Raw genomic sequence first — 17,527 nt, 5'->3', positions numbered from 1 at the left:
CAGAACATGAAATATACACTTAGGCTTTGGAGTCTAGTTTTCTTGGCATCCAGTGCACCTTGTCCTATACTCTTTGTCACTGATGACATTTTGTTTCACTTTCTTTATACATTTATTATTTAAGTTTTTTCCTGAAGCTTCTGAATTTTTGCCTTTTTCACTGCAAAGATACTTGTTCAGTCTGGAGATTTAAGCATGTTTCTCAATTAGTAATCCTAGAATAAATGACTAGCTTAGTCCATATTAAATACTGAAAAACATAAAAGTATACATAAAAATCAATGAAGTTTCTTTCAACTTATATGTCAGGTAATTTAAGCATTTAAAAATTGAAAATACTTTACAATGAAAAAGGCTGGAATCACTGAAATTTCATTATTTAGCCTATAATATTATCTAATCAAGAAAGTAACAATAAAAGAGCTAAAAGTTGTTAAGTGTTACCATTAAGAAACTTACCTTTTCCTTTTATAAACATATTCTTTCTTTAAGTCATGGAGTTCTCTCTCGGCAAACCGAGCTGCCCACTGAAAAATAACAAAAGATGGAGAAACATGCAGACAAATGTTAGATGAAAATGAGCATGAACATCCTACAGCATACAAATATCGCTGTCAATGTATGCATCCACTGAAACAAAATGCAGATAAAACATTTTGAATTGAAGGATCTTTTGGAAAAGGAAATATTTCAGGTAAGCAGATGACATGGGCCTAAAACTGGAGATGACTTGTGCACTTGCCAATGAATGCTGCTCTCTGATGTGAGATGGAGGACTGTTTGATTAGTCAAGTAATATGCTAAGGGCAATGTGGGAGGATGCAAGCTTCAGGCAATGGCAACAGAGACTCAGAATCATTACACATGGCAGCTTTGTATATTTGCCTCAAGGCGATCATCGCTACAGAAAATTCACTATGATTCTGTGAAACCATAAAGGTCTAAAACAGTTTTGCAGCATGTGGTTAAATGCTATTTTAAAAAGTAGATGAAATTATCAATGCATGTTGTACTTCCAGTGGGTTCATGCTGCCGCATAAATCATATCCCATTTTATTCAGTACGAGGTAAAGATAAAATCAAATGTTACAGAGAACAAAGCTTGCACACCCAAGTGAATATCAACAGCATGCAATAATCACAACCATTCATGTGGAAAGGTTAACCTCATTCTGAGAGATCTCCAGATCATTTGCACAATCATTTTGTGAAACTTTGGACTGGGAAAATCATATGTTTCACTAGGCTTATCACATAAGTATAGTTAAAGTCACTTAATTTATAATTTATTACAAATAAAAAGAAGTTAATCTGCATTTTTAAAAAATAAAAGTAATTACTCTGGTATTTATTAAAAAGTGAACTGCATGGTAGAAACAGCTTGGACAAATAAGCCACATAAATATTAACAAAATGAATCACTTATTTGTAAACCTTGCCATCATATAAAAATACATGTATAAATATTATTCCTACATGGAATGATATAACACATTTTTACTAAGAAATCATGCCAAAGATAATTACTAAAATAAACTACTGAACTATTGATATGTGGAACCAAAATTATTTGAAATTACAAGGGAAAGAATGAAAAACGAACAGATTAATTGAACATGACTTTTTAAAATAAATTATGAAATATTTGTTTAAAAAATACCTGTAACACATTAAGAAATAAGGCTACACAGTTGGGCTCCTTGCCATGGTCCATGCCTACAATGATGGACATATGGCTGTTTATGTATTACGTGTTATAGTAATAATATAGGGGAACTCAGTAGGGGAAGGGAACTTGGGAAAGGGGTAAGGGAAATCTCAGGGCCTATGGAATTGTAGCATAAAATGATATAAAAACGGTTTTAGAAAGGCAAAAATACACCTGTAACACATTAAGAAATAAGGCTACAAAGATAGGATATAATGTACTCCACTTTTTGTGAAATGCTCATATGAGCTTTCAGTAATCCTCATGGCACCACAGGACTAGAGACAACATGCATATTAGAGAACTTGGTTCAAGTCACAGCTACTCTAAGTTTCTTTTTTTTTTTATTTATTTTTTATTTTTTTATTTTTTTATTTAACTTCATTAATTACATTGTATTATGTGACACAGTTACATAGGTACTTGGGTTCTCCCACCCCTCCCCAAACCCTCCCACCATGGTGGATTCCTCCACCTTGTTGCATAACCACAGCTCAAGTTCAGTTGAGATTCCCCCATTGCAAGCATACACCAAACATAGAGTCCAGCATCTTATTGTCCAGTCAAGTTCAACGTCTTCTTAGGTATACCCTCTCGAGCTTCCTGCCAATGTGATCTAGAGGCAAGGAATGATGGCTCATTGCAACCACATAGGAGATTGCATGGGGAGTTCCTAGATCCTGGATACAATCAGATCTAGACACATTTTGTGCCATTTTGGACAGTTAACCAGCCAAGCCGATGGAAGAATGCTCAATGTCTTTCTCTGCAGCCCCCTCTATCATTCAAATAAGTAAACAAATCTTAGAAATATTTTCAAAATGTGTGTAAATGCATGCTTTGCACATCATCTGAATTTGGGTTGCCATATTTATTTTTGTGAGGAGGCAGATCGATGGAATAAACTCCTTATACTCTGCTTCACTTCCCAAATCCAACATGAGCTGGAACTGGGCCAGGGCAAAGATGGAAGTAAGGAAATTGAAGGAACAGTTCAAGAGAAATACCCTGTATGTGATGCAGGCATTCTAACTGGCATCCAAAATGCTAGGTCAATGCTAGGTCAAATAACTGCCCTGATCTGAACTTTCAGTAAGTATATGCTATTTGTACTGGATGTGACAAATACTGCTTCATTGAAATCTAGATGGCACACTTTCTGTATCTTTTAACTTAAAGTCAAACTTACTAAATAATAAATTCAATGCAAAGTGACAGAAAATGCACAAGACTTAGGCTCTGAAAGATCAGGATTGCAATCTCTACTTTTCACTTCCTAGTCGTGTGACCTTGGGCTGTTGTCTCATCTATAAAATCTGTAATAATAAAATCTACTTCACAGTTATTAAGTGGACTTAATGGATGTTATTTCACACTATTTTCAAGTACAGTGCCTAGAACATTAAAAGGTGCAAAAGTAGTCTCCCCCACCTCTCTGTGTCAGGGACTCCCCGAAAGACACCTCATAACCTCATGCAGTTCCTCTGCAGCACAGACCAGTGTTCACAATCATCCACTTCTTAATATGTAGTGAGTAACTCAATAAATATTTAAAGAACTCTGAATTTTAGAACTAGAAGGGGCTTAGTTAACTTAGCGCTTTATCCACCCCATTGTTTACAAACGATTAAAATGATTCAGAGAACTTTGTTTCTTCATAAATAACAAGGGGTAATCCAATGCCCCAAAAATGTGAATCTGTGACCATGATCTTTGTATATGCACATCACATCCTTCTGACCCTTGCGGACAGTATAGGTTCCTTTCGAAATAGCAACGTGCTAAAACTAGACTGTATGGATTGGTCAATGTGTTAATTCTCACAAGAAGGGTAATTCCACTTTTGGTGCAATTAGAATAAAGTGATTCTTTTACACAGTAATTTATTTTCTTCAATTTAGTTGCTCAGTATTATCTTCTAGAAGTAAAATCATAACTTGATTTATAAAAGGTAAAAAGTTTTATGGGAATTTGATACTTACCCAATTGTCATTTGCATTTTTCTTCATATAAATAATCTGAAAAACAGAATATTTTAAATGTATACTTTTCTTGTATAAAAACATACCTATCATTTGCTTAGGAAATAACTCAACTCAAAACTATTCCAAATATCACTAACATCAGTAACAACAATATTGATGCAAATTTTCATGTACACATCACGTATTATAGGTATATGTGAAGACAATTAAAATATAATTAGTACATTTCCACTTTAGGTTCTTTAGTCAATAATTTTCATTTGTGAAATCTGATGTACTTTTACAACAAAGCAGGAGACATGATACCTAAGAATTCTTGTGTCAAGCTCTTTGAAATCCTGAAACTGTTGAAATGTCTTAGCCACATGTGACATTCTAAACAAAAGTGTACAACTGATGGAGCAATTCATTTTCTCTTTTGATTCAACACTCAGGTGTTAGGACCTACATATATGCATGTGCTTGCACACACATACACAATACCTAAACATGATTATAATGAATGACACATGCATGTGTGTGCACACACATACCTGTACTTGGTAATAAAGAATGGTGCATGCATGCACATGTGCACACACACATACACATACTCCTGTACCTGATAATAAAGAGTGGTACATGCATGCATGTATGCACACACACATATGTATATCTGGTAATGAATGGTACACAGAAACACACACACACACACCTGCAGCTGGTAATGAAGAATGATACACACATGCACGTGTGCACACACACACACTGTACCTGTTTATAATGAATGGTACACACATGCATGTGTGCACACAACACACTGTACCTGGTAATAAAGAATGGTACACACATCCATGTACACAGACACAGACACACACACCTGTACCTGGTAATAATGAATGGTACACACATGTGCATGCACACACACATACCTGAAATTGAAAATAATCAATTGTTCTTTCCAATTCTTGTTCAAGGTCTTTGACTCTCCATCTATGGAGAAAAATTATTTTTACATTAATGTATAAGCACAATACCCTGGGCACTCATAAAACATTATTTACATCAAGAGTTTTCTATTCTTAGCAAAAAAACTCCCAAAACTATATATATTGAGAAATAAACATGAGGAATTATCACGTTCTCCAAAAAAACATGATCTGATGTTAATATTCTAGTATTTAGGCACTCCTGAAACAAAGGTCATCCCAAGATTTAGACTGTGTGTATATCTGCTTTAAGTCTGATCAAGGGAGGCTTATTTGGACATCTGAAATCTTCATGTGATCATAGAAAATTAATGTCCTCTATTTGACAAATGTTATTCATTACCTTTGCAAGATTAAAATGATGGGGACAGCACTGTGACAAGGTAGTCAAAGGCTGCTATGCTACTGCATCACCCACATCTCGCATGGGCACTCATTTAAGTTCCACCTGCCCCACATTATCAAGCTCCCTGCTAACGTGCCTGGGAGCGCAGAGAAAGATGGTTTACGTGTTTGGGCCCATGTAGGAGACCCTCAGGAAGCTTCTGGCTCCTTATTTCAGACTGTCCCACCCACAAATGTGGTCATTGAGAATGAGTCAGCAGGTAAAAGACCTATTCATTCATCCTTTCTCTAATTGTTCCTTGCTCCATGTTTCTCCTCATTTCTGTTCACTGCCTTTCAAATACATGAATCAATTAAAAGACTATCAAGCTAAATCTTTCAGATAAAATCCAACTTTGCTTTTTGTGTCATGCACAACTATTCACATACAGCTGAATCTTGCCTTTTGTCTATAGCTTTTATATTATTTCCTTGGGTCAATTGAAGAAGGATCCAAGGTTAAAGCTGGACTTAAAATCTTGTAAACAAAGCTGACTCCGTGGCATAATGGGATAAGTCTCCCTCTGAGGCACCATAATCTCATAATCTCATATAGGCCACTCATTCAGATTACAGGAGCTCTATTTCTGGTCATGTGGCCAAGCCAATCTAACTTTTATCTGTCTTTCTGTACCTCTAACTTTCAAATAAAATAAATAAATGAAAAGAGACTTTTAAACAGCTTAGTGTGATGGCTAAATCTTCACCTTGCAAATCATAGGGATCCTATATGGGCAGCAGTTCCTATCTCAGCTGCTCCACTTCCCATCCAGCTCTCTACCTGTGGCCTGGAAAAGAAGGGTGGCTCAAAGCCTTGGGACCCTACAACCATGTGGAAGACTCAGAAAGCTCCTGGTTTTGGATCAGCTCAGCTCCGGCTATTGCAGCCACTTGAGTGTACCAGCCGATGAATAATCTTTACTCCTTATATCTCCTCTCTGTAAATCTGCCTTTCCAAGAAAATTGAATAAATTCTAAAAAATTTCATATACCTATCCAAATAATGTTAACTGATTGTGCATTTTCTCTGATTTTTCTGTTAGTGAGCTTTTAGCTACTATCCAACTCACAAAAGAAAAAGCATTTAATACCGGTAACTGTTGACTGCTGCTGTTGTTTCACAGTTAAGATTATCAGCCACTTTGAAAATATGATCTTCTTTCTTTAGTTGGCAATTTTCTTCTACCAGCAATTTCCTTAAGCAAAATATTACACATTTCCCTTAATACGCATCATAAAACTATTTTATTGAATTTAATTGCTTAACTATATCAAAATTGGTGATTCCCAAAAGTATTTCCATACTTATCATTACAAACATGGCATAAAACTGCTATATAAACATAGTATTTAACATTATAAACTCAAATTTTAATGCAAACCATCTAAAATACTACTGCTATCACAACAGATGCCAAAGTTTTGTGTAGGAATTTCACATAGAAATTAATTTAAAAGATGCAAAAACGAAATTATGAGAATACATAACATTTATCCAGACTTCCCATATAAAGCAACATTATATTTGTTACACAGGAGTAAGTCACAATAAACCATGTTTAACTCATTTTAGATTGGTGGTTAATGATGTGGGAATCCCTCATGCAGCTCCTCAGCCAGGCACAGCGCTGGCTGCTGCAGGTATGTGAAGTATCAACCAGCAGATGCAAGGTCCCTCTCCCTCGCTCTAATGCTGATTTTCAAATAAGAAAATGAATCATTTTATATCAGTTTTAAATCTTGAGTTGGCTTCTGGGTCTGATCAGAAAGTAACAAAATCATACTGTACCCAAAGTTAATTATGTTAGTAGTATCATCAGTAATATTTTTATTAGTGTGCATACTTCTTGCAATGATAAGTGGCTTTTGAAGCCCTGGAGATTGTACCAGAATCTATCCTTAGGCCTTACATGTAATGATCTTGCTTAAAGACTGAAACAGCACTACAAAAATACTACAATCCATTAAACAATATATATATATTGTTTAATTCATATATATATATGAATGCAATAAACTAAGTCAGGTCTTGTATCATGATAAATGCAGATACATTTTTTTTCTTTATATACATTTTATTTTTTTATTTTGTTTACACAGTCAATTAGGGTGGGAAGCGTCCTGGATTAGGGGAAAGTAGATGAGACCATCGTTTCAAATTTTTTCTACTTTCTGTGTCTTGGAAAACAGGGAATGGGAGGGGAGCAACACCCAGACTCTCAACTGCTTCAGTACCTGGGGATAGGGAATGGCCCTCCAATGCCATCCTAGGGTCCCCAGTGTGGCACAGGCTCCAAGGGTTCTGCTCCCTATTTATTCAGGAAATGCCAATAAAAACCACATTACCATTCCAGCAAATACCAGTGAGAATGGTCTATATTTGTCAATCTATTCACAACAGGTGCTGGCATGGATGTGGAAGAATGGTACCCTGTTTCACCGTTGGTGGGAATGCAACCTAGTGCCACCACTTTGTCAGTCAGTATGGAGAGTATTAGGACAACTGAAAGTGAATCTACCATATTGTCCAGCTAGTCCAATACTGAAAAAAAATCCAAATAATGTGAAATCTGCATATGAAAAAGTGACCTGCAACCCTATATTTATAGCAGCATGATCCATACAAGTGAAGGCATGGAAATAATCTAGATGCCTTTCAAAAGATGGATAAAGAAACTGTAGCAGATCTACTACATGGAATAATACTCAGACACCGAAATGAATCAAATTCTACCATTTGCTGCAAAATGGTCCCAGCTAGAGACCATTATTCTCAGTGAAATAAGTCAATCCCCAAAGGACAAACATCACATATTCTCTCTGATATGTCAACCTTCACGCAAAATACCAGATCAATATTTAGGCTAACATATACATACATATATTTATCATTGAAGATACTTTCCAATATGCACCTCTTCTCGCTAATAAAAGAACTCACAATGAAACTGTTAAATATACTTTGACAATAGCATATGAGATTTTCTAGCATTGTCTATACCTACAAAGCCAAGATAAACTTAAATAGAAGAATCACAGACTTGTGATTGTTGCTATAAGATACTATTGTTATAATACAGTAGTTCAGAATGAGGTATGAAGTGGGAATCTCTGTGCCTATAGAACAGTGAAAATATACTAAATTGGACATAGGTATCACGTCACCAGGTAATTTAAACTTTAGGGACAACCCACATATATACTGTCTGACCCAAACAACAGTGTGCAATGCATGACTGTAATTTGATCCACATGCAGGGCTCACAGGTAGTGATTCTTTGATACTACACTATCCATCTGGATTGAATTTTAGTGACTTAACTATGGAAGAAATCCTGAGGGAGATTCATAAATGTATTAAATCCTACACACTATAGCAAATACTGGTTAGAAAGAGATACTATAGGGCTCAGCGGCGTGGCCTAGCAACCAAAGTCCTTGCCTTGAACACACCTGCATCCCATACGGGCGCCGGTTCTAATCCCGGCAGCTCCACTTCCCATCCAGCTCCCTGCTTGTGGCCTGGGAAAGCAGTCCAGGACGGCCCAAAGCTTTGGGACTCTGCACCCACGTGGGAGACCCAGAAGAGGTTCCTGGTTCTGGCATCAGATTGGTACGTACTGGCCCATTGGGGCTCACTTGGGGAGTGAAACATCGGATGGAAGATCTTCCTCTCTGTCTCTCCTCCTCTCTGTATATCCGGATTTCCAATAATAAAATCTTTAAAAAAAAAAAGATACTATATATGAGGAATCATGCGAGTATAAAAAACTGAAATCACTTCATTAGGAAACAACTTATCATGAAAATGGATATGGGAGAAAAGAGTGTTTTTGCAGACTCCATAGCCTGCAGATGGTCATTAATTGACACCTGTTCCAATGAGACAAGAGATCTATGTACCCTCTTCTTGATTTTGAAAGGGCCTGTTAGAGTATCAATGCAAAAGAAACCCTGATGATATGACCAATACATGGTCGTATCTTACTTCAAATATTTAAAGCAGCACACCTAACTATCAGGTTCTAGCCTTTCAGTCTCTCCAACAATAAATTTGGAAAAGTGCTAGTAATATACTAGTAATATTTCCAATACAGTAGTAAGAAATATCAATCTAGCATAGAGAATGCTAATGAGGCTAAATTATACCATATGTATGCAACAATTTAACATTTTGTCAGCACTACCAACTCTCCATTTTAGCTCCAGAAAACTGTCAGCAGCAACATCCATTGAATCTCAGTAGTAAACAGCTGAGGGCAAGAATGAGGTATAATATTTTGGGAAATTCAAAACATTCCAATATGACTAAGTGAAATCACACTCTAAAAACCACACATATCCAGAATCCACTTCTTAAAATCTACAAAAAAACACCTTCCTCTTGGAAATTTTAAAACATCATCTTGGGGCCCGGCACCATGGCCTAGCGGCCAAAGTCCTCTACTTGAACACACCTGCATCCCATATGGGCACCGGTTCTAAACCCGGCAGCTCCACTTCCCATCCAGCTCCCTGCTTGTGACCTGGGAAAGCAGTCGAGGATGGCCCAAGACTTTGGGACACTGCACCCGTGTGGGACACTTTGGATCGGCTTCGAATCGGCACAGCAATAGCCACTGCGTTTACCTGGGGGGTGAATCATCGGATGCAAGATCTTCCTCTCTGTCTCTCCTCCTCTCTGTATATCTGACTTTGTAATAAAATGAATAAATAAATCTTGAAAACATCATCTTTAGATTCAGTAATCAACAGCATACATTGTGCTCATCCCAGTGGTGCATTCATAAGTACTTTTTTGCACCTCTCATAATTCAACATCCAAATCATTTAGTTATATTTCATGCATATAAAATGAAGGACCTGTTCCAGATTTTCCTAACTGAAACATGGCAGCTATACTACAACTAATCCATTTAGTCTTTTTTTTCATGTCCTGAAGAATCCCATATGGAAGAGGTACATGATGAATTGCAGAGATTTTTTAAATGCTGAATTGAATCCAAAGCTAGTGTTGAGGTATTACAACTTGACAGTGAATGAACCTAAATAGCCACCAACCATCCTAGTTTACTCCCTACAATTTTCCGGATATATACAACAGACTTCTCCTTATTTGTGCCAGTTACATTCTACAAAGTCACTGAAGACGACGTTGTGATGCAGCAGATAAAGTGACACCTGTAAAGCCAGCATCTCATATGAATGCTGGCTCATTTCCCAGTTGCTTGAGATCCAGCTGCCTTCCAATGGACTGAGGAAAGCAGAGTGAAGGCAGAAATGCTTCCACTCCTTTCACCCACAGGGGAGACCCAGCTGCAACTCCTGGCTTTGGCCTGCAATCAGTTCTCCTTATTTCAGCTTCCCTAGAAATACACCAGCAGATATTCAATCTCTTTCCTTGGGACCAACTAGTTGGCCTACAGGGTTTTGGGGGAATAGAATGGAAAATACAACAACTCTCATTCTCATTCTCCCTTTCTCCCTCCATCACTAATTCTGCCTATCAAATATATAAATCTTATAAAAAGGTCCCTATCTCACCCCACATTAAAACTAGAATTTTTTAAAGATTTATTTATTATATTACAAAGTCAGATATACAGAGAGGAGGAGAGACAGAGAGGAAGGTCTTGCGTCCAATGATTCACTCTCCAAGTGAGCCGCAACGGCCGGTGCTGTGCCGATCCAATGCCGGGAACCTGGAACCTCTTCCAGGTCTCCCACACGGGTGCAGGGTCCCAATGTATTGGGCCGTCCTCGACTGTTTTCCCAGGCCACAAGCAAGGAGCTGGATGGGAAGTGGAGCTGCCGGGATTAGAACCGGCACCCATATGGGATGCAGGTGTGTTCAAGTAGAGGACTTTGGCCGCTAGGCCATGGTGCCAGGCCCCTAGAGTTTTAATAAATTAATAAATCTGTTCTTGAAGTAAAATTCTTAAGTGCCAAATATTGTACCTTTGCTCATAAGGAAAATACAGGCAAATTTCTTCCCTTGATCTTAGTCAAAAGGCCTAGAAGCGATACCAGCAAATTCTTGATAGTTTCTAACCAGAATACGTTCATCAGCCAACCATTTCTACCATTTTTATATGTTTACTTCAGTATCAATACATTAATATATTATTGACTTATTAACATGAGCTCACACTCTACAGATCTGTAGCTAAGGCCTAAATAAAATGTGTCTGACACATATACTATCTCCAAAAACCCAACCGAAAAAAAAAAAAAAACATATCCTTCTTATGCTTAGGAACACTAAACATCATTTCAGCACTATGATTGGGATCATCATAAACACCTAAATGACTAACACACACCAAAATGTGGCACTATACATACTATGAAAAACATACTTGCTTATACAATGAGGATTGAAACACGGCTGCCTTACTCATTCTCAGGTGGAAATACATATGTGCACTAAGTAGCTCAAATTTATTGTAGTTATCAGCAGGTACACAAAAGCTCAGTCGATACTAATAATGTTAAATTACAAACAAATTTTAGCAAGCAGGGAGTTTTATAAAACGGAACCTAAAAATAATGACAGACCGGAATGACTTCTATTAAGCAACAAGTGAGGCCTTAAAATGTTGCATTTTATGATGGAAAACATGGGCTAATAGAGATATTTGCAAATCAGAGTCTCTGGGCCTGGCACTGTGGCCTGTGACACCAACATCCCATATCAGTGCTAGTTGGAGACCTGGATGCTCCACTTGCAATTCAGCTCCCTGCTAATGCACCTGGGAAAGCATCAGAAGATAGTACCAGTGGTTGGACCCCTGAAGCCACATGGAAAACCTGAAAAAATATGAGTTCCTGGCCATTGTCACCTCCTGGAATCTGAGTTCCTGACCACTGTATCCCCGTGGAGAGTGAATCAGCTGATGGAAGATTAATTCTCACTCTCCCTCTCTGTAACTCTACCTTCACATAAATAAAACTAAATCTTAACAAATAGAAAATATGATTCTCCAAATACATTATCTCAAAGGAATTCCCTATACTTCTACATTCAGACATCAACACACATACACACACACACACATTCTCCAATATATAAATGTACTAAGCATATTTATTTATACAATCAGAAATATTTATTGAATATCTACAATGTGTCCTACACAGCATTAGACACTGAGATAACATAATAAGAGTTCTATCATGAAACTTACCTTACATGTGGAAACAGTTTTTAAAAGCCATTAACATAATCAATTTAATCATGTAATCTAGGAGTTAGTTGAACATGAGAGGCCTAAGGTCACCCTGGGAAGGCAATCCTCTAGAGAGGATGGGGGATAAAAGCAGAGCATGCGTCCCATCTCTGCTTCATCATCCACTGTGTAATGAATAGCCCTCCACTGTTCTCTATCTTCACCAGATTCTGAACCTATGAGGCTACTTAATTTGGATGCTATACCTACAGCATATTAGCCAAAAATAATTCTTCCTTCCTAAGAAGTTCCTTTCCAGTATTTTAAATAAAGCCATAAAATACCTATCAATACAGGATATAACAAAACAGAAGCCAGCAATGGCTTAGGAAGTCACCCTGATCAATTAGGCAAATTAACTCCTTTTAGTTAATGAAGACAAGGAATACTTCCATAGGAACAATTCGTACAGGGTACAGGAATCAGTTTGCCATATATTGGAGTTGGGTATACGGGATTTAAAATTAAACTGACACTTAAAAAATGTTCTAAATGAGATACTCCATACATTGGAGATGTGTATAAAGGATACTGAAACCAGACATGCTCAGATTCCCTGATGTAGTCTCAAATATCATTTAATTTAAGGCAATCACATACTGAATAGCCAATTCCTGGAAATTACACAAGATTTTATGAACTAGTTCAAAACTTCCAATAGTACTTTCAACACTTTCTTTCTGTTATCTGCCCCAGTTTCTCTCTTAAAGAAACTATCTTAAGGTCAAATAATATTTTTAAAATTTATTATATATATATAGATAGATAGATGTGTGTTTTATTTTTATGGTTCCATAGGCACATGCTTTCCACCCTCCCATTACCCAGTCCCCCTCCCCACCATTTTCCCCATGTTATGACAATATGGCCCTTCAGCAACAATCACACATCCAACATTCTGCAATTTAAATGTATCACACATTGTAGGTATAGACAATGGTAGAAAGTCCAGCATCCTATTATCAAGGTATATTTAACTACTTTCATTGAGAGTTCTTTTATTCAGGAGTAGAGACACATTGTGCAGTGGATCTTCACTTCCCACTATGCTACTCTCCATTCCACAGTTCATCAGAGGGAATGTATGTATATACATGTTTACCTATATATCTATTTAACGTCTATGTTGCATGAAAGTTTCTTTATATCAGAGAAAACACATGTTCCCTTTGGTACTGGCTTTTTTTCAGTGAGCATAATGGTAGATGGTTTGGGACCACTTTGTTGCAGATGGTAGAATATCAGACTTTCCATGGGTGAACAGTATTCCACCCTAAAAAATGAATGAGCAAATCTAATCATAAATTAAGAATATTCAGTAATCACAGAAATTTGAACATACAATATATGACTCTGCTTTCAAAGGCTATTTTACTTGTCATCCAATGGAGTTGGCAATGATTTTTATTACCTGCATGGCATCATGTCATTTCCTTGATATACTTCAGTCATCACTGGGACTTCCTGCGGATGTGTCCCAATTTCACTTCCAAATTGTGTCCCTTCTGACTTCAAAGGTATTTGTTCAGTCAGATCATTTTCAATATGTTCTAAAGAAAATTTTAGGTCATAACAGAAGGAATATTTTAAGTTACACACTAACATCTGAGGGCAAAAGTTACCAAATTAATAAGTTAATGACAAAATTAACAAAATTAAAATGGCTCCAACAATAGAACATCTAATGCTTTTCAATAGTTTAAAGATCTAGATCTACTATTTTAAATATTGTTTCATATTTTCGTATAAAATCCTCAAAAACCCCCATTGAATTTAGCATCTATTATTCAACCTAGAAGCTAAAATGCATAAAAAAGGCTTTTAAAAGTATTTTTTCAATAGTTCCTTAAACTATTTCCATAACAATCAGTAATATCCATTTTACCTAGTAAAGAATTTGCCTCTCAATAGTATTATATTTCTATTCAGCAATAACTTTTGGGCTTAAACATAATATGTGTTATAAATCATACAAGGAATTTAGACCTTTTGGCTAATAAATACTCAGATGTCCTCTAGACTTAAACCAAACTATGCCTGAGAGAAAAGTATAAACTTTAACCTACCTTCAACTGCTAATTCACCTACAGTAATCTATAAAAATGAAAACTAACGATTCTAAATAATCTGAGTGCTTCAAAATCAGTGTATTATTTGATGATAGAATGAAGGAAAGATATATTTTCCAAAATGTAGCATGAATCACTACCACAAACTAAATCACTACCACAAACTTAATGAAAAAATACAAAATCGTATTAATAAGTCAAAAATTTTAGTAATTACATGTATTGAGTATATAACTATCCTAAAATACTCACTACTTATTTAAATGAAAATGCAAGGAATTTTTAAGTAAATATCTTAAAAATAAATGATTGAATACACACAAAACTATGTATATCTGTACTTTTAAAAAACTTTTGCAACCCACTTCAAAAGTTAAGCTACTTATTCCACTGCTAAAAACAATTATTTATTAAATTGATGTTGAGTATTTTCTCTTTTTTTTAAAGATTTATTTATTTTTATTGCAGAGCCAGATATACAGAGAGGAGGAGAGACAGAGAGGAAGATCTTCTGTCCAATGATTTACTCCCCAAGTGACCACAATGGCCAGAGCTGAGCCAATATGAACTCAGAAGCTAGGAACTTCCTCCAGGTCTCCCACGCGGGTGCAGGATCCCAAGGCTTTAGACCAACCTCGGCTGTTTTCCCAGGCCACAAGCAGGGAGCTGGAGGGGAAGTGGAGCTGCCAAGATTAGAACCAGAGCCCATATTGGATGCAGGTGGTTCAAGGTGAGGACTAGGCCACTGCACCAGGCCCGAGAATTATTTATAAAACAGTGTTTCATTATTAGAGATAATGCTCATTTAGTGTAGAATTTTGAAAATAGAGATTAGATTATAAATTGCCCATGCTTCTCTATTCAAAAATGATCATTATTGACATTCAAATATTTCCTTCAATACTTTACTAATATAAATTCTGTGATTTAAAAATTTTTTAATGAGATGCTTTTTAAAACCCAACTTAAAACTTTAAACTTAAAACTGACTATAAAAGAAATTTTATAAATATCGCTTTATATTTAGCTTTTTTGTTAACCTCTTAATTTGTCTCACCCATAAATTCAGTTTTTTTATAAGTTGTATATTTACAGGGAAAAAAGGACATAATAAATGTGAGATTCAGAACAAGTCAGTTTCAAGCCTAAAATCATGCAATATTCCCCTTACTAAACAAGCCTACTATGAGAAGCAATTTTCTCTTGCCATAATATCGCTGTATCACTCACACACACACACACACACACACACACCATTTTAAGTACACCTTCCACTTCCAGTCCAGTTTCCTATTAATGTACCAGGGAGTCAACAGATGAAAGTTCAAATTCTTGGGTTCTGGCCAACCACTTAGGAGACCTGGATCAATTCCTGGTCTTCCGTCTGGTCCAACCCCAGCTGATATGGGCATTTGGGGACTGAATCAGTAATAAAAGATCTCTCAACACCCATCTTTTGTCTGTCATTGTTCATTTTCAGTAAATGAATACATAAATACTTCACAATTTAAAAATCACATCTTTCTTCATGAATCTATTTATTACTTGTGCTGTAGTTCGGGGGGGGGGAAGCATAACATTTGTAAGAATCATCAAGGAAGGAAACTTTTTGTAAGGAACATGAGATCTGTCTATATTACTTTTAAATTTCCTGTAAATCTCTAACAATTTCAAAATAAAATATTTTCTAAGATGTATTTCTTTGAATGGCCGAGTTATAGAGAGTGAGGGAGAATAAAGGAGAACCAGAGACAGAGACCAAACTTTCTTCTGCTGCTTCACATCCCTAACACATCAACAGCCAGGGCTGGGACAAACAGCATCCAGGAACGCAGAGCTCTCTCCAGGTCTCCCTTGTGGGCAGCAGGGACACAGGTGCTTTCATCTTCCATTTCCCATTGTCTTTCTAGCTACTTTAGCGGGAAGCTGGAGAGGAAGTATGGCAGGCTGGACTCAAAAAGTATTCATATTGATGCCAGCATTGCAGGTGGCACCTTAAAACACTGTGCCACAATGCCAGCCCCTAGATGTCACTTAAAGAAAAATAACAAAGTCACTGGTTTGAGAACACAGTGAATGGCTTCAGCTAACCCAGTTTTTGGCAGGTCGACTGCAATGGGTAATGGTAAAAATTACTGTGATGATCCAAAGTAGTGTAACGATTTAACTTAATAAAAATCTTGAGCTATGAATTAGTGCTTTATGTAGCACTCATATTTTGAGCATGTCACCTACCCATTTGTTTAGCCTACAATAGGGAGAGAAACAAGCACTGAAATGATTATGGTATTAATTTTTTCCTTACTGCTGTAAGGAAGACATGTATCAGCTGTGAGGAGAACAGTAGGGAAGGAGACTACAAGTCTCTCTTAGGAGTTGAAGGGATTGATTGAAGGTGTTCCAGCTGAAGGTAAATGTAAAGGGAGACAATGACACTGTGTTGCAGACATGCCAAAGCACAGTGTATCAAAAACAAGGACTGCAGGCGAACAACCCAAAGAAGTAGTCATCATTTTATCAAAAAGATGAATCCTGACTTAATACCTAAGGGAGTACCGTTTTCTGAGTCACTCGTCATGTCTTGTTCCACACTGTCATCATCGGTAATATCTTCTCCAAGGATGGCAGAGCAATTTTCCATCTTTAGAAAGTGTTCAGAGATTAAAAAAAAAAGAAGGTAATAACTTACACTAGTGCATTTATTATTTCTTTTCTCTTAAGATTGATTTACTTCTTTATTTCAAAGTCAACAGAGAGGAGAAGACAAACACTCTTCCATTTACGGGTTTGCTACTCAAATTATCACAACATTCTGAAGCCAGGAGCCAGGACCTCCATCTGGGTCTCCCACATGGGTGGCAGAGGTCCAAGTAATTGGGCCATCTTTCTGTTGCCTTTCCAAGTACACTGCACCAAGGAGCTATGAGATGCTCATGTATGTGGTAGCTTCACCTACAGTACCACAATACCAGCCCAAATGTATTTCTTGTGGATGTACAATTACACTTTTTAAATAAATCTACCTAGAGTAGGTATTTGGCACAATAGTTAAGAAGCCCATTAAGATGCCCATATTCTCATCTGAATGCCTGGGTTCCCATCCTCACTACATCTCCTGATTCCAACTTCTTCTTAGTTCTCCTCCATGACCATATTCACCCCTAAATGCCGCACCAACAGGTGG

General features: G+C 36.8%; 1 long non-coding RNA gene across 1 annotated transcript; it reads right to left on the bottom strand.

The window, feature by feature from the left end:
• Positions 1–456: 456 nt before the first annotated feature.
• Positions 457–4,672, bottom strand: LOC131481504 (uncharacterized). Its single transcript, XR_009246361.1, has 3 exons — positions 4,605–4,672; positions 3,691–3,726; positions 457–527 (listed from the first exon to the last, which is right to left on the bottom strand). It is a non-coding gene; the product is annotated as an uncharacterized LOC131481504 (long non-coding RNA).
• Positions 4,673–17,527: the final 12,855 nt, after the last annotated feature.

This window comes from Ochotona princeps, chromosome 12, assembly GCF_030435755.1.
Source record: "Ochotona princeps isolate mOchPri1 chromosome 12, mOchPri1.hap1, whole genome shotgun sequence".
NCBI classification, from domain to species: domain Eukaryota; kingdom Metazoa; phylum Chordata; class Mammalia; order Lagomorpha; family Ochotonidae; genus Ochotona; species Ochotona princeps.
The sequence above is the reverse complement of the archived record's forward strand: the minus strand, read 5'-3'. Positions and strand labels throughout refer to the sequence as shown.